The following is a 25,118-nucleotide window of genomic DNA, read 5'->3' as shown; positions in this document are numbered from 1 at the left end:
ACAACTCAATTTACACATTAGTACTTCCAAATAATCTCATATAATATAAAACACATGAATAATAATGCACTACAAACACTCTGCATACAATATACATTTATCAATCAATACATCTTTCATCCAAATAACTCCACATAACCATTATCATCATTCACATAATTTTGATCCATACATTAAAACATGCATTCCTATTTCTATCCTCATAGTAAAGTCATGCAAATCCAATAATGACATACCTCCTCTCAAATTTATCCTATCTTAGGATCATATAGAGTTCTTTATCATAAAGCATATAAATGAAGCATCAACATTCATCATTGTTATCAAATCACGAAATCATATACATTCTACATCTAGACATAGCTGACATATGTTAAATCAAGATTATCCAGTCATTGGATCTTTTAGGATTTCAAATTCATAACATATCAAAATGTACACCACAAGGTGCAATAACTCTATAACTTGGTTCAATTACCTTTCTCACCAATCTATCTGTCTAACACAATCCATTCTATTGAATTATAAAGCATTTATTAATAGGTCACACATGGTCAACCAAGTAAATCAAAGCTTGGTTTGGGGAAGGCCTTACAAATAGTAAGGGATAAAAAAGAGGAGAAAAAGAAAGAACCTGTTAAAGAGACTCACTGGAAGCCTAAAATCACAATTGTACATAAGTGAAAGCCTAAGTCTAATGAGAAGCCCAAACCAGAAGCCAAGTGAAGAACCGGTAAGAAGAAATTGGATGCTCGGGATCTAATTAATCAAATTATTAATGATGGTAACTTAGATAACATTTCTTCATTCTTTGATGGATTTGAGGAGAAGGATAAAAAGAAAATTTAGGAAGCAATTCTTTTATATCTTGATTCTTTTAGTAGGGCATTGTTTGAACTTGATGTTACTACTTATCAAGTTGCCATTAGTTTTATGTTCAAAGTTATTCTATATACTCTAGTCGGTTATCTCTACCAAAATATTCAGTCGGTATGCACAATCCAGTCGGTTATAGAAGAAAGTAGTCACAGAGCCCAGTATGCACTGAGCTATCTACCGAGTATCATTCCATGTCTACTGAGCAGCAAAGATGACACACTGAGTTGATATACACCGAGTGAAACATGTTACTATATTCATTGAACCTAGACATACATATGGAAACATGTTACAAGATCAAGGAACATCTAACCATTATCACATTGGAAATTGCACTTAAAATAATTTATGATTTTGAGGTCATCTAACCAATGAAATATTTTGCATGGTTATTCATTCGATAAATCATGTTTGTAAGATCAAAGCAATGAATGGATTATCGACATAAGAGATCTATTTATACAACATGGATTAAGATCAGATATATACATGTAGCATGACAGAAAGGAAGATATAGAAATATATGAAGCAAGACATGTGAAAGCACTAAGTGTTATGACTATTACAGAGACACAGAGGTCACCGAGAAGGATTTCACAGAACAGTCAAAGAACAGAGTAAATAGAAGGGTTTACCGAGTTACTATATGGGTTACCGAGGTATGCTATAAGCAAGGTAATCTTATTCTAAGCACATAGAATCTGCTATAACATTCCAGATGTAAAGTTGCAGATATTTGTAATGATTTATTGTAATATTTTGAAGTTGTAAGAGAAACCTTTAACAGGGTAAAAGACTCTAATCAAGTCTATAAATTGTAAAGCCTTTAAATAGGTGCATCATTTAGATTAAGTGTTGTAAAATCCTTTAGAAAGGTAGATCTAACAGATCTTGATACTCCTAATAGGGTAAGCTATCAGAAATAGCTAAACATGTAGCTCTAACCGAGCAACCTTTATTATTGTAGTAGTGAAGTTGTGGGTGCCATCCCCACCGCAGTTTTTCTCTCTAACCAAGAGTTTCTGCATAACCAAAATATATGTGTTATGGAGTGAATCATGTATGATTGTTATCTATTTGTTTTAGCTTTATATTATGTTACTGCACTATTCGGTTTATGCATAACAGTAAAGTTATTGTTGAAGAAAAGTTTTGAAGTACTAATTCACCCCTCCCCTCTCAATACATTAGCTTTCCATATTGGGCCTAACAAGTGGTATCAGAGCTTCAATCTTGGAAAAGGGTTTAACTGCCTAAAGAGAAAGATATTATCAATGGAAGGCTATAAACAATCTCAGAGGATTATATATCTGCAAGAAGAGCTGGATCGTGCTAATCAGGTAATTGCAGACATGCAAAGGCAAATGCAAAAATCTCTGAAAGTGAGAAGAAGATTATCTGATGATTTGCTGGACTCTCAAGAGTTAGTGGAACAAATTGAGACATCATCTGAGAACAATATATCTGAAGAGACTGAAGAAATGATTGGAGTATTGAAAGAAAAGGACAAAGCATTGGTTGATCAACTAAAAGCAATGAAAAGAGAACATGAACATTTCAGCACACAGATGACTGAAAATATTGATGCATTGAGGACATCTGAGGATAAAGTAAGAGATCTAGAAAGAGAGAAACAACAACTTGAAGTCTTAGTATCTGATAAGAATGATGAAATCACAAGGTTGACTAGAATTCAATAAAACCCATCAAATCAACTAGGTTATGCACACCATGAAGCAAATTTGAAAGACGATGAGAATCAAGCATTGAAACTTGAAGTATCAAGGTTGACCAATGAACTTGAAACAGAGAAGAAATCCAAAGAAACACCGAAGAAGAGTTATGAAGCATCAAAGATGTTGGATGAGAAACTAAATAGAAGATGACCCAACAAAGATGCAAGACTCAGTTACAAAGGAAAAGACTCTACTGAGAAGGGAATCCATACTACCGAGAGAGGAGAATTGTCAAAGCAAGTTGGAATCAAGAAGAACATCAAAAGAAAGAAGCCTATTTGCAACTACTATGGAAATCAAGGTCACACTGTCAACATGTGTCAAATCAGAAAAGGTAAGCAACCAAATGTCACTAAGTCCAATGGTTATTGTTATAATTGCAATAAATATGGTCACACATCTAATCAATGTAGGGCAAAGTCTGTTAACAATTATCAAAAGGCAAAATTCAAAGGGTTTTGTAAAAACTACAATAGATATAGACATAGTATCGAGAAATGTTGGTACAAGCAAAAGAACTATATGTGGTCTGCACACCGAGCAAATGCTAGAGGTTACCAAGCTCAGACAAATCCTTACCGATAGTATTCTGCAGTACCATGGGATTACAATACAAGGATATGGTGTGAATGTTGTGGAAGATATGGACATATAAGTGCCAACTATTTTATAAGGTTTGGGATGAACAACCAAAGATCATGGAGAAATCCTGGTATGGCATGTCTTTATTGTCACAAAGTTGGACACTTGGCTGGAGATTGTGGAGATCAACCTAGAAAAGACACTGAAGAAATAAAAGACACATTACTGATGATTTGGAAAAAGAAGGAAATTGTGTCAAATGAAGAAAGCACCTTACCTACCGAGTTAGGTGCACCTATTCCAAATTAATCAGTAAAGGTATGAAGGGACTGCATTCTCTCAAGATTAAATCTTAACAGTTCCTATTTTATTATGTACTTAAGTCAAAATCTACATAGTTAAAGGTGTATTAGTAAGTTTGAAATTCTATCAAAGTCTTTTGGAGCACTATACAAGAAACCTGTCAAGTCGGTGAATACAGGAAACCTGTCAAGTCGGTAAATGAAGGAAGTTTGGCTACTCGGTTTAAGCAAAAAAAAGAAAGTCTAGTTGAATCGAGTGCATTTAATGTTTTTGACCTAACCCACACAAAGCCCGATAAGGTATATTGTGTACTTAAAGCATTTTCATGGTCATTTTCACTTACCAAGTTTTCGAGTGAGCAGAGAAAAGAGAATATAAGGCGATCAAACCTTCTACAAAGAAAAATTCAAGGTATTTACATCAATCTCAATGCATTGTTAAGCTAGTTTACCGATCTTATCAAGTTATTATTATCTGCTAAGTGTGAAGCATCTGTCATTTGAAAATCTTCAAACCCTAAGGATCTTTTGTTAGTTTTTATCTAAAATCTACAAATGGCACCTAAGATCCAAGATCCCATCATTGTTAAGAATGTAGAAAAGCCCTCACTAAAATACTCGTTAACTCTCAAAGTTGCATCTGAACTAGATGACAAAACCGCATTTTCACTCATCCCAGATAGAGTGTTATTAGTCAAGGATGTGAGATTCTTCACCAAATGTCATGTTGAAGAACTCGGTCATGTTGAAATAAAAGACACCTATGATGAATTGTGCACTGATGGTAAATTGAATAGCAAGTATGAGCATATTAAGATCAAGGGATTAACTAAAGCCCTAACCTATCCCCGTGTGTTCAAACCCCAGTGGGTCAAGTTTGTTCTAAGTAGAGTTCATGATGATTTCATGTGGCTAGAAGAGAAATCGTTTAAAATTACCAAGGAAATCATTCATCTGATTACCGGTTACCCTATTTATGATCATGCCCAAGCTCAAAAGATGATATCACTGAAGGAATTGATTAGTTTAACCGGAGTGGAATCAGATTGCAGAGGACTAAAATTGAACAATGTCACTGATGCAGAACTAAAATTTTCCATTAGAGTAATAGGTTACTATTTCTTCCAATTGGCAAGGGAAAACAGTGTACCCTGTGCAACAGTAGACCTAGCATACAAAATTGTGAAAAAGAGAATGAAAATTGATCTATGTGAGGTGTTGCTAAAAAACCTGTTTGAGAATCTGAACACCATCAGGAAGCCGAAGAAGAACAACTCGGCTAATACACTAAAGTTTGGATCACTACTTGTATGCATGTTTTTCTATTTTGAAAAATTCTTTCCATCAGTTAGTAAAGTTGTTTGGGAACTACATCGACCAATCACCCATCAGATCAATAACTTCATTAAGAAGCTAGGTGATAATTTTAATGATATTATGAATGATTACTTCAGCAAATTTCAAGAGAAAATGCATAACAGGTACCGGATTCCACCCAAGCTACTGGAAAAATACAAAGATGACATATGTTTTGAAGTAGACACTTATTATTGTTATGTGAATGTTGTGGAACCAAGAACTCAATCTTTGTCACCTATGGGATACGAGATTGATTTTGACATCACTCAACAACAAATTGATGCATTTCTTACATTGCCAAGGCATGCTACCGAGCTGAGGTATGGAACCTATGAAGAAGTGTAGGAAAGGGTAAAAATGAGCATTGTAGTACCCAAAGCTACAAGAAAGGCAACAAAGATGATAAAGGCATTATCAGGGAAATTTGGAGAAGATTCTTCCTCCACATCTGTCAAAGGCACTATAGCCATTACTGAAGAGGAATCTGAAGCCCAAGAGGTAGCTATAACACTGAGCACCGAATTGCCTAAGGGAAAAGTGTTGAAAAGAAAGAAATAGGACACATCAAAGGCCTCACTAACTCCTCCAACAAAGCGACCTAACACAAGAGCATCTGCAGCTTCACCGAGTAAGAAAACAAAGAGTGTTACTATTCCCAAGGTAACAAAAACTTACAAGAAATCTACTCAGAGACTCATTTTGGCAAAAGAGTCTAGTGACACCGAATCTGAGGATGCAAGCAAATTTCAGATTGTCAAGAGCAAGAAGGAAAATGTACATAGGGTTGAAATTTTTTGTGCTAATCTGAAAGAATATGGTGGATTTGGAGGATTCAAATATGTTAAGTATGAATCCAGAAATGAAGATGAAAAGAGACAAATTGAAGAAGCTATCATCTACACACTTCTAAAATTTTGATTAGTCCCATTAGAAGTCTCCAATTCTCTCCCAAAAGAATTATATGCACATATTGATAACAGGTGGCAATATGCCCTGGACTCAGAGAAATAGATCAGAGAAAGAAGTCTGGTACATCTCTTTCCTGACATGTCGGTAGCCGAAATAAAGGAACATCTGACAACCTACCACACAAAGTTCCTCATCAAACAAAAAGCCTTGAAACTGATGAATGGGCTGTATATTGAAGTGGAAAATGAGACAAAAGAAAAGTGGCAAGAAATATTTAGAAACAAGGATGCCGATGAGCAAGATGAAGTTGAAATAGTTGATGTCACCGAGCAAGATCCTGATGTTACCGAGAAAGATCCTACTAACACCATTCAAATAGATGAAGATATTATGGATACAGAGGCACCAGAATAGGAAATGATAGAAGGCAATGCATATGCAAAAATTTTATCTAGTGAATCAGTTTTGGTACAAGTTCAACCTTATCCAATGGTCAATCAACCTATCTCAACTGAAACCCCTCAGGATACGGATACAGGCACCAAAGGTCACAAGTCTACAGTAGGAGAAGGTACTACTCAAGAACAAACGTATCTGGATCCTTCTAGCACTGAAAATGTTGCAACTAAGACACCGAGTATCGAGACACCAAAGGACACTACAAAGGCTAAAGAAACTGACCAAAGTGTTGCCTCTACTAAGCAACATACCAAGGGTCATCAAGCCTCACAAGCCCTTGTCTTAGTTCAATCGGTGAAAGGTAAAGAAAAGAAGATGAAAAAGCATAGTTTCAAAGTAGATTTGTCAAAACCAATAGTGTTGCCCAATGTTGATATATCCAAATTAAAGGGGCAAGCACTCATTGATTTTGATGAACTATGCAAAGCAAAGGCCAAACAAGAGAAGCAAATGGCTATTCAAAAGAAAAAAAAAGTACTTTAGAAGGTAAAAGCACTCTTAACAGATATGATACCTGAAGCTACAATAACTAAAGATGCAACCATCCACATTCAACTGGATGAAATCCTAACCAAGATAGAGACATCTGGAGTAGATGCATCCAAATATTTGAGGAAGCTAAATGACAAGGAGCTCACTACAAAAATGATAAAAGAGGTATAGAAAGCTATAGCTATTGGCAAAGTCAAACTTGTCAAATTTATTGCTGAGTTGACCCCTCAACTCAAGCACATTCTTTATTTATTTCAGAAACTCTGTACATTTTCTTTATTCATTAAAGACATCAAAAATAAAACAAAAGCAATTGAGAAAGAGATCACCGATCTCTCAAATAAGTTGACCACAGAGCCCAATTCTATTTAGAATTTCTATACAAAGTTACAATAGCTCATGGCTCAACAATTGGACCTAAGAAATGAAGAACACAAGATCAGGATGGACATAATGACACTTCAGACATTATTCCTTCCTCATCTTTCATTTGTCCAAGAACAGATCAACCGAGCCACATACTTATCTACTACACAAGAGGGAAGCACTCTAGATGGCTTAATATCATTATTGGCTGATATTCAAGCGCAAAATTATTTAATGGACAGTGTAAAGGATGCCCTCTCTGTCACTCTCACCGAAGCACGGATAAAGTACAAAACTAGTTTTGACCAGTTGCCACCACCAAATGGTAACTAAATTTTGATGTTTATCAAAAAGGGGGAGTGATATAGTATTCAAAGCATCAAAGTATAATATCAAACAATAGGAGTGTAGTATACAGGGGGAGTATACCGAGCAATGTAAGTAGAGTACCCAAGAGAAGTGAACCGAGAAGTGAATAGAATAGTAAGAAAAGAACAAGAGCAGATCACCGAGCACGCAAAATTAGAGTTTTGTATAGTATATCGATAAGGGGAGTATATCTGGATATATTATTTTATTTACTATTATATATACTGTCAGTATAGTCAAATTTTGCAAGTATATAGATTATTGAGTTATAACTTTGAAAGTAGTTTTGTCAAACATCTCAACTAATGTCAAAAGGGGAGATTGTTACTACTTATCAAGTTGCCATTAGTTTTATGTTCAAAGTTATTCTATATACTCTAGTCAGTTATCTCTACCAAAATATTCAATTGGTATGCACAGTCCAATCGGTTATAGAAGAAAGTAGTCACAGAGCCCAGTATGCACCGAGCTGTCTACCGAGTATCATTCCATGTCTACCGAGTAGCAAAGATGACACACCGAGTGAAACGTGATACCAGATTCATTGAACCTGGACATACATATGGAAATGTGTTACAAGATCAAGGAACATCTAACCGTTATCACATTGGAAATTGCACTTAAAATAGTGTATGATTTTGAGGTCATCTAACCAATGAAATATTTTGCATGGTTATTCATTTGATAAATCATGTTTGTAAGATCGAAGCAATGAATGGATCACTGACATAAGAGATCTATTTATACAACATGGATTAAGATCAGATATATACATGTAGCATGACAGAAAGGAAGATATAGAAATATATGAAGCAAGACATGTGAAAGCACTAAGTGTTATGACTGTTATAGAGACACAAAGGTTACCAAGAAGGATTTCAGAGAACAGTCAAAGAACAGAGTAAATAGAAGGGTTTACCGAGTTACTATATGGGTTACCAAGGTATGCTATAAGCAAGGTAATTTTATTCTGAGCACATAGAATCTACTATAACATTCCAAATGTAAAGTTACATATATTTGTAATGATTTATTGTAATATTTTGAAGTTGTAAGAGAAACCTTTAACAGGGTAAAAGACTCTAATCAAGTCTATAAATTGTAAAGCCTTTAACCAAGTGCAGCATTTAGATTAAGTGTTGTAAAATCCTTTAGCAAGGTAGATCTAATAGATCTTAATACTCCTAATAGGGTAAGCTATCAGAAATAGCTAAACATGTAGCTCTAACCGAACAACCTTTATTATAGCAGTAGTGAAGTTGTGGGTGCCATCCCCACCACAGTTTTTCTCTCTAACCAAGAGTTTTTGCGTAACCAAAATATATGTGTTATGGAGTGAATCATGTATGATTGTTATCTATTTGTTTTAGCTTTATATTATGTTATTGCACTATTCGATTTATGCATAATAGTAAAGTTATTGTTGAAGAAAAGTTTTGAAGTACTGATTCACCCCTCCCCTCTCAATACATTAGCTTTCCATATTGGGCCTAACATTTGAGAAAAAAATTTATAAGGAGTTGTATGATAAGTTAGAGGCCAAAAAATTACATGCTCAGACTCTGGACTAGCAAATAAAAGAGACAAAATTGGTTAATCTCTATCCAACAATAACCCCTCCAGAGATGGCAGATCTAATAAATAAAACTAGCTCATCCAAATTTAATCTTAAGCATAGAATAATCAACCTTATGTTGGAAAGGTTTGAGGAGATCCGAAAGGAAATAATAGATATTTGGGTAAGGATTCTTTTGAGTTTGGGTAATGAATTGAGTCCGAGTTTTATACAGTTTCAGAATATTCAGTTGCCAAAAGACCAACAACTAACAAATACAGAATAATGAAGTGTAAATATTGAGCAACCGGCTAGCACTCCACCAACTACAATTGTACCGGTTAGTGAGTCAAATTTTGCAATAGAGGATACACCAGCTGATAATGTATAGAATGCAAAGCATACAAAGGCAAATGTAGATAAGGTTGCAGAGGATGTTTAGGATCTGAATAGGGAACCAAGTGGCGAAGCCAGTGGTGCACAAGAGCTAAAGGATTCTAAGGTTACCTCTCTGGAAGACAAGGGTAAAGAAGTTGTGGCAGATATCTCTTCCGGCTTGGAAATTGACACTTCAACTATATACAAAGGAAACTTGTCATAATTTTCTATTAGTTTTGACAAACCCTACCATAAGATCTCACGGGATGAGAAAATTTTGGAGGCAGCAACACTTCAAGCATAAGCAAACTAGGAATTGGCTCAGGAATTGGAGGAGATTATTAATTTTATTCCCAAGTATTATGATTCTTTACTAAAAATTTTATTGATAGAGGCTAAAGACAAATTTGTTGAGGCCCAAAAGAATATATTTTTGTAGATGATTGAGTTGACAAGGGTAAAATCCAAATTTGCTTGCAATCCATTGATGTAGCATTGGAAGAGGGAGGTAGTGTATATAAGACTTGTATAGATTGTGGTATGCTCATAGCATCTATAGACAAGCAACTGTCAGATTGTAGGAATAATTTAATTCAAATTTCTAAATCTTACAACCCAACAGTTAATCTTACAAGTTCTTTGGATGGTCCAATTTTGGTAGGTATGGACCAAATTTTGAAATTAGAGAAGGAAAGGGACACTATATAAAAGAGAGAAAAAGAGCTCTGCAATATCATTGGTCCCCAGTTAGATAATTTGTTATTTCATAAGACTGGGTGTATTTCTAACGTGCAGAAGGAGGATCCCAAGACATCAGAAGAAATTGAATATTATGCCAGTCTCTTGAATGGAATCATCTCCATTCTTAACTCCCTTAAGAAAGGTTGGGATACCTACTTTTTATTTTTGAAGTCTATGTATGAAGACATCTTGAAACTTATATAGAACCAACTTATGTTTATAATTGTACAAAATTATTTTTGGGCACCCTGCTTTGTCATTGATGTCAAAGGAGGAGGAATAAAGTGAAAAATGTATATAGTACTCAGGGGGAGCATCAAATGCATATAGAAGATTCATATGCAGGTCATGAGGTCATGTATATTCAGAGGCAGATTCAGTGGCAACACCATTTTTCACATAAGTGTTTCCATCAATGCCAAAGGGGGAGATTGTTGGCAATTGACACTCATCTGGTAAGAGTTAATGACATTTTGGGTTGTCATTGATGGCAAGTCATGGGAACTCATCTTTAGGTGTATATATTCTCTATTTCATTTCATTATTTTTTCACTTTGCTTTGTTTGGGTTAACTGGCATTCATTAAACTTAACTGGTATTCACTTTGCTTCACAACCTGCTAAGTCCTGATCTCAATAACGTGTATTCGGATAAGTCCTGATACCGGTAACATGTATCTGGAACCCGGTAATGGATAGGACCCGGGTAGAAAATATTATGGCCCTGTTTATTTCTTTTATGGAATTTATGATATCATGTGAAGGTCGACATGATGATGTAGGAGCATCCCCAGTTCATGGCAATCTGGCATCAACCAAAAATATTTCCTTTTTATTTTGCTTTTTGTTTGCAGTTTCAACACTTTTTTTCTGTTCTTCCTGGATTTGGCTCAACAAAACTTGTGGAGTTGGATTTTGCTTGCAGACTTGATCATATACCTTATTCCAAAAATGTGGAGCATTTGGATCATTTTTCGGCAAGTTATCGCTATCGGTTTTCGAGACAGTTTTATGTTACTGGTTGCCTGGACCTATTTGTATTGGTGATCTATCAGGATCTACCAGATCCTTTTCATAGCTTGTGGAGCCCTGAGTGTTGATTCCATTGTTCCTTGGTGTGTGGCTGATCTTCCCTTTGATTCTCACTACATCCTTTGGATTTTTTGGAGAAATTTCTTTGTTGAAGGCCGACCTTGTTGGTTTTACACATAAGGTCTTGTTCTTTGGGTTTAGATCCCTTTCTGGGCCAACTAGATCCCCTTGGATTGTATAAATAATTATAATAGAGCATTAGAATGTAGATCTTAGGAGTTAGATAGAACATAGTGTTAGGTCTCGAAGATAACTAAGAGGGGGGGTGAATTGGTTGTCGAATAAATTCAACCAAAATTAACTTAACCAAAACTTAATGCTTAATATTGGTAAACCAAACTTTATGCCAATAGACAATTTTATCAGTTAATTGCAGTATCGGTAAAGATTAATGCATGAAATAGAAAGACAATAAAATCCACAACACATAACACAAATATTTGTACATGGAAACCTTGTAAGGAGAAAAACCACGGTGGGAAGCCTTAGCCAGAATCAAATGATACTACTATAGATAGTATGTGTGTACAATATGCAATCTGCACATGCAGAAAGGCCAGTTGCCTAGAGCTCACTGCTCAATCACAAAATGAGAGTCACACTGACTACAATTGGATGGTTAAATCCAATGATAATATAGTACATAAAATAGCATCTTCATATGCTGGATTCTATACCAGTTTAGTTCTAATTGCCTTCACAAAACCTTCCTTCAACCTTCAAATGATGTCTACGTGTATAGCTCTGCTTGTTTTCGCATATACCTTATTACAATTCTTTTTCGCAATCACTTATCAATATCACAAATGAGATCTTACATTTATACCATAACCTAAGACCAATTGAATAGGTCGACTCACTAAAATATATTACAATAAAATTAATTATAAATAAATCAATATCCAATGCATGATGTCGGCTCAATGCATTTACAATAATAATAAATCTTCTCCATAACATGTCGTGCTGATCTGGAATAGATGTGCCTGTCGGTGCATATCCTGGACCTATTTGCTAGTAACAACAAATATGCAAACCCCAATAAACAAATAACCAAATCACCAAAACCAAGTGATTGAATAATGTCTTTGACATAACCAAGTAGTCTCCAAGTCATTCTGAGTGCTGGTGAACAATATAATCTACCAATGAACCAAATACTAGTGACTGTGCATAAGTCTCTGACTTGCCGGTGACATAACCAAAGATCTCCAAGTGCTGATAAGTGTTGACAAGTGATGACAGGTATTGACATCAATGACAAAACCATATCAACATATCCAAAATACCAACACATAGAAGTGAAATCTTAAGTTTGAGGTCCCGGTTGTTACCTTTTTTATATTTTATGTTTTTAGCAGGCCTATGAGCCGGTTGTTGTAACCCAGTTGTTACCAGTTGGTTGTAATCAATTTTCATGATATAATTCAATGTTATGCATTGCCTCCATCATATCCTTGTGATTTTTTTGTGTTTACTCTTGCTGACCAGTTTGGATTGATCTCTTTGAGGTCCCTCCTAACTGATGACTACACCAAGTGGTATCAAAGAGATCTTTCATTTCAGAGATTGTGTTGTCCTAAGTAATTTTTTTGTAGGGTGGCAGAATGTTGATCTGACCTGCACTTGCAGAGGACTGGCATAAATATGGTGCAAAGAAGAAATAGGAATGGTGGAGCATGTGGGAATGCAAACCCTACTATGATAGAAATGTTGCGAGGAATAGTAGCCCGATTGGAAGCCATTGAGATAGCCCAGAGAAGAGGCCGACATATTGAATATATAAGTAAAGATGAAGGAGAAGAAGCCCCAATGGAACAAGTAAACCCATCGGAAATCGATCCGGATGAAGAAATCTTTTTGAGGGTTTTGAGTGGGGTGACTAATAAACCTTATTTTACCCCACTAGAATATGATGGAAAGTTAGATTCAGATGAATTCATGGATTGGATTTAGGAGATGGAGAAATATTTTGATTTTGAAAACACTACAGAAGAAAGGAAGGTGAAATATTCTTGTACCCAATTGAAAGGTCATGCATCTCTTTGGTGGGAGCATTTCCAGGTTGATAGACAAAGAAGAGGTAAAGAGAAGATCAAGACATGGGATCAGATGGTTATGAAGGTGAAATCAAAATTTATGCCAATTGATTATCAAGTAAATATATTTCACAAATTGCAAAATTTGAGACAATGGGAATCTAGTGTGAAGGAGTACACCGAGGCTTTTTACAAGTTGAATATCAGATCAGGACATGTTGATGATGAAGTTGAACAAGTTGCAAGATATTTGAATGGATTGTGGGTGTCTATACAAGATAAAATCAGTTTGATCAAATTGCAGAGTGTTGAAGAAGCTTGCCAGTATGCCCCATAAGTAGAAGAGAAGTTGAACAAAAGACATGAGTAGAGACAAAGAGGTAGAGGTGGAAGGTTTTTCGGAGGAATATTTCAAGGAGGAAGAGGATATACCAGAGGTAGAGGAACCTATATGGATTAGAACAAGGACAAGGAAGTAAGCAAAGAAGGTAATTCATACCAAAAAGATAATAGAAATTTCTACCAGAGAAGAGAACTTTATGGCTACTAGAATTATAGTTTTGGAAGAGATGATAGAAGATAAGACAAGATAGTGTTTAGAGGAACTTTGTATAAGTGTGGAGGAGAAGGACATCATACTTTCGAATGTAAGAAGATAGAGAATATCAGAAGAACAATAATGGTAGAAGAAAACCCCACCGGATCATCTAACAAACCGGAAGATGGAGAACTATTGATGATGAGGAGAGATTTGTGTCATACCAGAGAAGATGAGGAGCCCTTGAAGAGGAGAAATTTGTTCAAGACCAGATGTAAGGTCTCTGGTAAGTGTTGTAAAATTGTCATTGATAGTGGTAGTTTAGATAATCTTGTTTTAGAAGACATGGTGAATAAGATGAATTTGGAAAGATTGAAACACCCTAAGCCTTATCAGATAGCATGGATTCAAGATGATCATAAGTTGTTAGTAAGTGAGAAATATTTGGTGAAATTGAAAATTGGGAATTATCATGATGAAGTCTTGTGTGATATTATGCCTATGGATATTTTTCACCTTTTGTTGGGTAGACCTTGGCAGTTTAATAGATAGACAATACACGATGGGAGGAAGAATACATACACTATTGTGGTCAATGGGATGAAGAAAACCTTGTTGCCCTTGGAGGAACCTTTTAAGAGTGAAGTTTGTATGAATGCTAGAATCTATTTGGTGGACAAAAGGAAATTTCTGGATGGAATGAGACATGAGAATGTGTTTTGCCTTAGTTCCTAAGAAGACTGAGAATCCAGAGTATGAGGAAGAACAACCGGAAGAGATAAAATATTTGCCGACAGAGTATGAAGATATCATTTTAGAGAATGTGCCTAATGAATTACCATTGGTAAGAAGTATCAGTCATTGTATGGACCTGATTCCCATAGCTAGTTTGCTTGATAAAGTTGCACACTGAATGGCATCAATAGAGAATGAAGAGTTGAATAGACAAGTGTAGGAGTTTATGAAGAAAGGTTTAATCAGAGAAAGTTTGAGCCCTTGTGTAGTACCAGAAGTATTAGCACCTAACAAGAACGGATAATGGAGAATGTGTACCAATTCTAGAGAAATAAACAAGATCACAGTGAAATACTGATTTCCTTTAGCTAGGATGGACAACATAATGGACTATTTGAGTGGAGACAAATACTTTACAAATATAGACTTGAAGAGTGGATATCATCAAATTAGGATTAGAGAAGGAGATTAGTGGAAGACATCATTCAAGACAAATGAATGATTGTATGAATGGTTGGTGATGCCTTTTGGGTTAACTAATGCATCGAGTGCTTTCATGAGGCTGATGAGTGAGGTATTGAAGAAATTCTTGGGTAAGTTTGTTATTGTATATTTGGATGACATTCTGGATTTCAGTAAGAAAAAGGAGAAGTATTTGTTGCATTTGAGACAAGTTTTGCAGAGGTTGAGAGAACAAACATTGCTGACAAATCTTAAGAAGTGTACTTTCATGAAGGAGAGTTAGTCTATTTGGGATTTGTGATATCTATAGATGGTTTGAAGATGGACCTTGAGAAAGTAAAAGAAAATATTGAATGACCTACACAAGAAATAATTGGAGAGGTAAGATCATTTCATGGATTGGCTAGTTTCTACTAGAATTTTATCAGAAATTTTAGTTTAGTTTGTAACCCTACGACTGAGACAATGAGGGGAGATAGTAAGGAATTCAAGTGAACTACTAAAGCAAACAAAGGTTTTGAATTGTTGAAGCAGAAAGTGACTGAGCATCCTGTGTTAACTTTATCGGATTTCAATAAAGTATTTCAAGTAGATTGTGATGCAAGTGGAATAGCAATTTGAGCAGTCTTGAGCCAGGAAGGGAGAACAATAGCTTCTTTTAGTGAGAAGTTGAATGATGCCCAGAGGAGATATTCACTATAGGATCAAGAATTCTATGCCATAGTTCAAGCCTTGAAGAAGTGGAGACATTACCTATTGCCTAAGGAGTTTGTGTTGTATATGAATCATAAAGCTTTGTAGTATTTGAATGGTCACAATAAGTTGAATCAGAGACATGTGAAATGGGTAGAATTTTTACAGAGTTACACCCTTGTGTTGAAGCATAGAAGTGGGAAATCTAACAAAGTTGTTGATGCATTGAGTAGGAGAAGGAATTCACTGATAGAGATGAGAATAATAGTATTAGGATTTGAGGAGTTGAAGACCTTGTATGATAATGACTTGGATTTTGTAGAACCGTGGAGAGCATGTAGAGAACTGGTTATGGTATATAGAAGCAAGTGGTTGGATTACTTCATTCAGGATGGGATGTTATTCAGAGGAGTTTAGTTGTGCATACCTAAGAGTTCTATGAGGGAAAATTTGATAAAGGAGAAAAATAGTGGAGGATTATCCGAACACTTTGGTGTTGACAAAATAGTAGCATTGGTGAGTGAGCATTAATTTTGGCCCCAGATTCATAAGGATGTTAGGAAATATGTGTAAATTTGTAGAGTTTGTTAAGTAGCAAAAGGGAGTAGTCATAATATGGGATTCTATAAACCTTTGAGAGTACCAGTAAGACCTTGGGAGGATATAAGCATGCATTTCATACTTGGATATCCTAAAACACAGAGAGGGAATGATTCTATATTTGTGGTAGTGGATAGATTCTCAAAGATGGCTCATTCCATACAATGTAAGAAGATATTAGATGCACTATGTATAGCATACCTATTTTTCAAGGAAGTAGTTAGAGTGAATGGATTACCTAAGAGCATAGGTTTAGTCGGAGACACTAAGTTTGTTGGTTATTTTTGGAGAACACTTTGGAAGAAGATGAAGACAGATTTGAAGTTTGGTTCTACTTTTCACCCATAGACTGATGAATAGACAGAAGTAGTTAATCAGATCTTGGGAAATTTGTTAAGATGTTTAGTTGGAGATAAAACTAGAAGTTGGGATTTGATTCTTAAACAAGAAAAGCTTTCCTACAATAATTCAGTAAATAAGAGTCCCAGAAGGACACCTTTTGAGATTGTTACAGAAGCACATCCTAGAGGAATATCAAAATTAAGAGATATTAGCAGTGAAAACCAAAGAATTTAAGAAGTAGAAGAATTTGCAGATCATATGAAGGACTTACATATTCAAGTCAAGCAACATTTGGAGGACATGAACAACAAGTATAAGGAGAAAGCAGATGAGAAGAGGAGACATAAGAAATTTTATGTTGGCGATGAAGTGATGGTGTATCTAAGAAAAGAAAGATTCTCGATTTGAACTTATAACAAGTTGCAGATGAGAAAGCTTGGACCTTGCAATATTTTGAGAAATTTTAGTTCTAGAAATGCATATGAAGTAGACTTACCAGATAGTCTGAGTATTTCACCTATATGTAACATTGCATATCTTTATCAGTATCATGAACTAAAATTCAATGAGGATAGTACTGCAGACTTGGAGAAATAGTTGCCTCGAAAGGAACCAGATCAGATTGAAGACATTTTGGATAGTAGGATTAGGTGTAGTACCCAGAGCAGTCAGTATAAGGAGTACCTTGTGAAGGGGAAGGATAGACTAGTTGAAGATTTATCTTGGATTTCTCAGGCAGAGGTAGACCACCTTGGTTTTCCTCTGGCCCCAGCAAAGTGAGAGACTCACTTTTTTTCAACAACCCCAGATGTCTGATGCAGGAGCATCCCCAATTCATGGCAATATTGCATCAACCAAAAATATTTCCTTTCTCTTTGTAGTTTTAGAATTTATTTCTATGCTTCCAGAATTTGGTTCACCATAACCTATGGAGTTGTATTTTTCTTGAAGACTTTAGCATCTACCTTATTCCCAAACCATGGAGCATTCAGATCATTTTACAACAAGTTATCGCTACCAGTTTTTGAGATAGTTTTTTGTTACCAGTTGCCTAGACCTATTTGCATTGGTGATTTACTAGGATATACCAGATCCTTTCCATAGTTTGCAGAGCCCTAAGCATTGATTTCATTGTTCCTTGGCATGTGTCCAACCTTTCCTTTGATTCTCACTTCATCCTTTGGATTTTCTAAAGGAATTTCTTTGTCGGAGGCCGACCTTGTTGGTTTTACACTTTAGGTCTTGTTCTTCAGGTTTTAATCTCTTTCTAGGTTGACCGGATCCCCTTGGATCATATAAATCATTGTAATAGAGCATTAGAATGTAGATCTAAGGAGTTAGACAAAACATAGAAGCAAAATCTTAAGTTTGAGGTCCTGGTTGTGACCTATTCTGTATTTTGAGCATGTTTTTAGCAGGCCCATGAGACGGTTACTGTAACCCGATTGTTACCAGCTGGTTGTAATCAGTTTTCATGATATAATTCAATCTATTTTGCATTTCCTCCATCATATCCTTGTGCTTCTATTGTGTTTACTCTTACTGACATGTCTAGATTAATCTCTTTGAGGTCCATCCTAACTAGTGACTACACCACATGATCATTGAAATTATGTTTGAAATTCATTATGATCTAGCAGCCGATAGGTTTATACTTTTCATTGAAGCCAACATGGTGGAAGATAAGAGAATATTTAAGGATATATTTCCAGTGATGGATTAATAAGTTTTGGTAATGCAATTTTGGTTGCAAATTATTCAGAGATTATCAATATGCATTTTGGTCAATGATTGGAAGATTTTGGGTGCAGTTTCACGTGCATAGCCTAACCAGTAGCAGAATAGGGCAGAACAAAGCATTAGGAAACTGGTACACAATCAAGGTTATCAGAACATGAACCAAAACTTATCCAACATGGTCAGATGCATCGCATAAGTTCATTCTTCTTATAATTACTTTGTAATGCTTTGTAAGTCAATGAGACTTATCCTTTTGTGTTGAGCAATGAGCTGTAGGATGTTGGCCTGATTGCATGTAAAATCCCCTTCATATAATATTTATATACCTTGATCAAGTATATAGATATTGTGGGTATCAACCCCACTATGGTTTTTCCTTTTGCAGGGTTTTCCACTTATAAATATTGGTGTTATGGTGTTTCCTCTTTATGTGTTATTTGGTGTATGCACTTTAATTTTATTTACTATTAACCGGTTAATAAGCAATAAGTTCAAAACTAACATTATGATAGAACACTGATTCACCTCCCTCTTAGTGTTATTGGATTCCAACAATTATGAAAAGGGAAACCCCCCAAAGTTAGTTAAAAACAACGTCAATTACACAAATGCGACTTATGATTATGTTATTAATCACATATTAGAAAGAGATTCATATGCAAATATGATTACCATTAACAACAAACCTGATTGTAATGTGACTACGCATTGAGGAAAAGTTGCCCTTAAAGGACCACCTCCAAAGCCATCTTCCATGACTAATCAATACAATGTTTTAGATCAACTTAAAAAGACACCGACCCATATATCAATCTTAGAGCTTCTATGTTTATCATCGGCCCATAAAGAAATTTTTGAGAAGTCTCTATAAGAAACCAATGTCTGCCTAGACCTTGATCCCACACAGTTTTAGGCCATGGTGGGACACCTTACCACTCATCATTTTGCCTTTTATTTAACATGATGATCTGTCCATAAATCAACCTCATAATGCACCCCCTCATATAGAAGTACTTTTACATAAACATAGAATCAAACATGTCCTAATAGATGGAGGGGTTGGCTTAAATATATGCTCTTTTAAATTAGTCCTTGCATTGGGGTTTTTTACAAATGTTGTGGTTCCAAAGAAAAAAATCACTATCAAAGCTTATGATGAAGAAGAGAGAACATCCAAGGGATCAGTTATTTTTCCCATTATTGTGGGACTAGTAGAAAAATATGTGGTTTGCCAAGTGCTTGACCTCAACCTAGCTTATAACATAAGCCTTCGGAAACCTTGGATACATGCAATGCGAGCAGTCCGATCTACGTACCATCAATGTCTGAAGTTTCCACATAATGGCCAAGAGATAATTGTCCAAGGTGACCCTAATCCTTTTCAGTATTGAAATAGCATTAAACCAAAACCTGAAGTAAAAGTCCCAAATAAATGTGCAGCTTCACTTCCTACTTCCCAAATTGACCCAACTTTGGTACCATCAACATCAAAAGTAGGGGAACCAAAGCTTCAACTCATAGAACAAGGTATGGGAGAATATTCTATTGAGAAAACATTTTGTATTTCCAAATTACCTCCATCCCTTAAGTCTTATGGAAAACCATCTTTGGGAAAACAACAATATTTAATTTCTAAGAAGCAACCTAGAGATACTTTTATCAAATGGGGTACTCTATCAAATGAAAAAGATATCAAAGAGTAGTTATATAAAGAAGATGAGGTTAAATCAAAGACATAAAATTCAGAAATATAATTACCCCTTTATCAATATGGTAAATGATTATGCAAAAGATGGGATGCGATGTTCACAGTCCCATAGGATTAAGAAAGGAAGGAATCCATGAACCCATACAACTTTCTTTTGTATTCCTAAAAGATACAAAAGGATTGGGATATAGAAAAGATGTCGAAGAAGCTAAAACCAATTTATACCAAAATATTCAAGAATTGCAAGAGGGTAGTGAGACTGATTGTCATGAATGGGAAGGACTTTTAGAGGTGGTGTCTGAAGACAAGAAATTGATGCAATTAATTCCTATCATTATACTAAATTATGATGAGGGAAAAAGTTTGGGGTCTCGACCATTATAGTAGGATCCACAAAATAATGAGAGTGACTCTTATGAGGAGTGTCAAATATTAGACGTGACACATAATATTGAGGTGATTATTGATCTTGACCTTGATGATATTATCATCAACCTTGAGAACATCTATGTCCTAACCATTATATCCTTTGAGACTGATCAAATATATGATCCCCTTTCTCTTGTACATCTCAAGCTCATAGATTGGGGGCAAGAAACCTCACCTAAACTAAAAACCTTTAACAATGGTAGTGCCATAGTCAACTACTTAAATCCAAAGAATCCCTCATTTGTAGGAGGTTGTGGCACAAGCTTTACTTATGAATTAAATAACATGACTTCTTCTAGAGAAAATGTCAAGTCTTCCAGTTGCAAAATTATGAAATTAAAAGAGCGATCTAATGGTAAAAACTATGATGTGATAGTATTAGATATGGGAAAAGTAAAACTAAAGGACACGTCCGATGGTGAAAACCTCCTTGAGGCACCAAAGGATCGAGGACTTGGCATTCTTCCCCAACTAGAAAATCAAGAGAGATCATCAGTTATCATTGACCCTACATTTCTTGTCAACATTGGAACATAGGAAAATCTTAGGTTAATTCATCTAGCAGCTTCTCGATGTTAAATGTTGCTGAGAAGTTTGCTAGAATGATGTGTTTTCATTTATATCAACATGTTCTTATGTGTATTCCAATGTTGCAATTTGGTTGAATGAGTTGGTTTAGCCTGTGTATTGCAGATGAGATGATGTAGATCAAATGGTTTATGTCATATTGTTTGTAGATGGTTCATTCCCATTTGAAAAGGTCTGCATGATGTTTTGATTGAGTTATGAGATCCAATATTGAGGTTGATATTCAATTGTTCATGTTATTCGGTATTTTGGTTAGTGTTTTTAATTGCTCTAGAATTCCTATATCTTAGTTGTGGATGTATGGGATGTGTTCTGGATATTGATGTGTTTCCTTAGTTTGATTGGTTCATGATTTGGAAATCCACAAGAAAATCTTTCATGTTGATAATTGATTATGATAGTGTTCTTGAGCTTCGGTAGTGAGATGATGATGATTCTTGTGATTTGAGTTATTGCAGTTGTTGTGGTAAAATTCACATTTCTTATGAATATCTCTAGAATGTGTTCTATGTGTATTTGTGGTCTGCATTGATTATTGTGTGCATTATTGAAAATTTTCTTTGTCTGGTGATGTTCTTCATGTTATGCAACATTTTTGGTGATTGTAGTGTATTGTGGATGATCAAGGCATAATTGTTGGAGGTGTTGCATATTTGTGGTGTTGATTTGGGTCAAAACTATGTCTTATCCAACATCATTTTGGTCTGCATGCATTGTTGTAGTGTGTGAAGCTATTATTTTGTTATTTGTATTGAGGGTTTAGCTGACCTTGAAATATAAGTTGATGTCTTGTATAAATAATTGTGATAATCATGTAAGATGCATGTTTGCAATATTTGAGGATTTGTATGATCAAGTTGTATGTGTGAACAAGTCATTTGATCTTTTATAAATGTGAAGGAGAGAAGAAAAGTGTAATGGAATAGATTGTGTGCTTAACTAGAATTGTATTCAGACATATGGAGATGCTATTTTCATAGTTCATGTAATCTAGATTGTTGTTCGAATGTTTTTGTAAGTCAGTGAGACTTCATGTAAGGCAGTGAGCCTTCATGTAAGGTAGTGAGCCTTCTGTTGGCATTTTTGATAATGATGTTGTGATTGTCATTGATGGACACACACTTGCTTTGAGATCACTTTTTGTATGCATAATTTATGCTCAACCGGTATCTGTTCCAAACTGGTATTATGTATTATAGCCTTTACACTATCAGTGTTTTGCAGAAAGTGTTTACCAATCCCAAGCGGTATGAAGACCTCAAGCAGTTCGAGGACCTCAAGCGGTATGAAGAAACTGAAGCGGTAGTTATCATTTTCCCAGTCTTCATTTTTGATAACCAGTAATTGGTAAAGTTGTATGAACTGGTAATACTCTGTGATGAGTTACCAGCCGTATTTTTGTGATGAGTTACCATCCACCGACACTTTGACGATGATTTTGTGTTGTGTTACCAAATGTGTCTAGATGCAATGAACCTAGGAACTTGCAATGTAATCCTATTGGAACGACATGAAATCAGATTCCTTTATAAGGACATCATGTCTAGGGTTTTACGTGTGGTAGCTGTTAGGGTTTTTGTGTGGTTGATGAGTTTTGTATGTGCGATCTTAGAAGAGAAGATCAAGTCTGTGTGCTGTAATATAGTATGGATTTACTGAAGACTGAAGTAATGCTGAAATGCATTAGCAATGGGCTATCATGGATCTAACCAAGCAGACTGTGCTATTTTCTAGATCATTCACTTGTTGATTACTCACATCTTCGACAATTCTGAAACCCTTAACTGGGTAGGCCTAGAAAAGCCTTTGTAAATCCTCTAACCAGGTGGTTCACAACTGTAGATCTAAAATCCTCTCACAAGGTAGTCTTTAATTGGACTTATCTCCTAACAAAGATTGAGATTCCTAACAGGATCTATTCTGGTAAAGAACATTATATGACCTTAACCGGTCTAGTTACTATTTCGTAGATAGTTACTTGTGAGTTTCATCTCACTGTGGTTTTTCCCATTTGGGTTTCCATGTCAAAATCTATTATGTTATTGTGATTGTGCTTCTGTGGGTGAATGCCTTATTTGTTGTTTGGCTTGCATTTGTGTTAACCGGTTTGTTAGTAAAACTATTATATCGGTTTACTGCTAAATTGTTTAAGTGTTTAAGTTTAGTATTTTTTGGTATACTAATTCACCCCCCCTCTTAGTATTCATCAATTGGTATCAGAGCCAACCTTTCTATAAGTTTAACCACTTGGAAAGAGATATGGGGGAATGCACTGTGAGGGAACTTACTCATCGACTCACTCAGACTGAGAAAGCCTATGATGAACTCAAAGTCAAATATAAGGCCTCTCTAGCAAAAAGAAGAGAGCATGCTGAAAAACTGATGGAACTAACTAAAAAATAGTTCCTCTGATGAAGCGGACATGGAAGCCCTAGTTGAGGAAGTAGAAAAATTGAATAAGTCTAATGCCAACCTAAGAAGGGAACTTGAAGGACTAACTATCAAGATGTGTCAAGAGCTTGAGAACCAAAGAAAAGTTGAAGATCTGGTAAAAGACAAAGATCATGAGATCTCCAAACTAAAGCAAGAAATCAGTGCACTTACCACTCATCTCCAAGAGAGTAAAGTGGAAAAAGAAGAAATGCAAGGTGAACTAAACTTGGCTATTTCTAAGAATGCAACCTTGAAGGAGTCCAATGCTGCTATTTCTAAAGAGCTCACTGAGTCAAAGGAAATACTTGCCAAATTCAATAAGAGCACTGTTAAGCTAGAACAAAAGCTTGAATCAGCAAAACTGGTGAAGAATACCACTGGACTTAGTTTCTTTGGTTATGAGAAAGGTGAGACCTCTGGAACAAAAGATGGAGCATCAAAGAAGCAACCAACACCAAAGGATAAAGGTAAGAAAAAGTTCAAACTTGTTTGCTTTAATTGTCTCAAGGAAGGACATACTACTAATGTATGTAGAAACAAGGCTTGCAATAACTTTCCTTACTTTCTAAACAATAAGCCTAGATCCAATAGATACAATGGAAATTATTATGCATGCAACAATTTTGGGCATAGAGCATTTGAATGCAGGTCTGTCATGCACAACACCAAAAGGTGTCCTCAAAGGAGTCAAGGAGTCTTTCCTGAACCCTCCGGGAACCAAAATCCAAACTGGTTTAATACCTATAATCATCAGTCAGGTAGCAGTGGCTATCAATCGACAATCGGATAGAGAGCAAGCTGTTTGATCTATCATGGAAATGGTCACACTGCTGCAACATGTAGAAGGAAGAATGGAAACATGAATAATGGACCTCGAATAGCACCTGGAATGGTTTGCTATCATTGCAACAAACCGGGTCATATAGCAAGATTCTACAGAGTGAGAAAGAACATATCAGATGATATACCGGTCACTCCAGAAGGAAAGATTGATGTAGAAACTGTTAAAACAGATATGAAGACAACATGGAAGAAGAAACCTGAAGAAGTGTCACAAGAAGAACCAGTTTTTGCACCTAGTGTGGAAGTCGCTGAACCAGCAAACTAAGCTACATAAAAGCTTAGGGGGAAACAAATCGGTGAAATGTTTCAAACCCCTGGTTTACACCGGTAAAAGACCTTAACCAGTATGTGATACCTATCAATTGGCAGAAGATCAGAAATGGTAAAAGGCAAATTAGGGTTTACGCCCTAATGGTGGAGCATTTATTATGGTAGGTGAAGAATTCATTTAAAAGGGATTTTCAAGTCATTTTCACTTATCAATTTGTGAGTGAATAAGTTTTCAAGTGCAGAGCGACAAAAGGCAATTTGTCTTGCGATTCGGAGAGATTTTAAAACTTTGAAGAAGAATCATAAGATAATATCAATCAGTCAAGTGTAGAACTCAAAGTAGTAATCTAGCAACCGAAGTAGTGTGTGGCAAGCAAAATTTACAAGCCCTAAATATTGACATGCGAAGGTATTTTTTGAGTTTCTCTATTTATCAATGGCTTCTGCATTGCACTCTAGTTCTAGTGCACCCATTGATTC

The sequence above is a fragment of the Cryptomeria japonica genome, chromosome 6, assembly GCF_030272615.1.
Source record: "Cryptomeria japonica chromosome 6, Sugi_1.0, whole genome shotgun sequence".
In the NCBI taxonomy this organism is placed as follows: Eukaryota; Viridiplantae; Streptophyta; class Pinopsida; order Cupressales; family Cupressaceae; genus Cryptomeria; species Cryptomeria japonica.
This window is presented reverse-complemented; position numbering follows the sequence as displayed.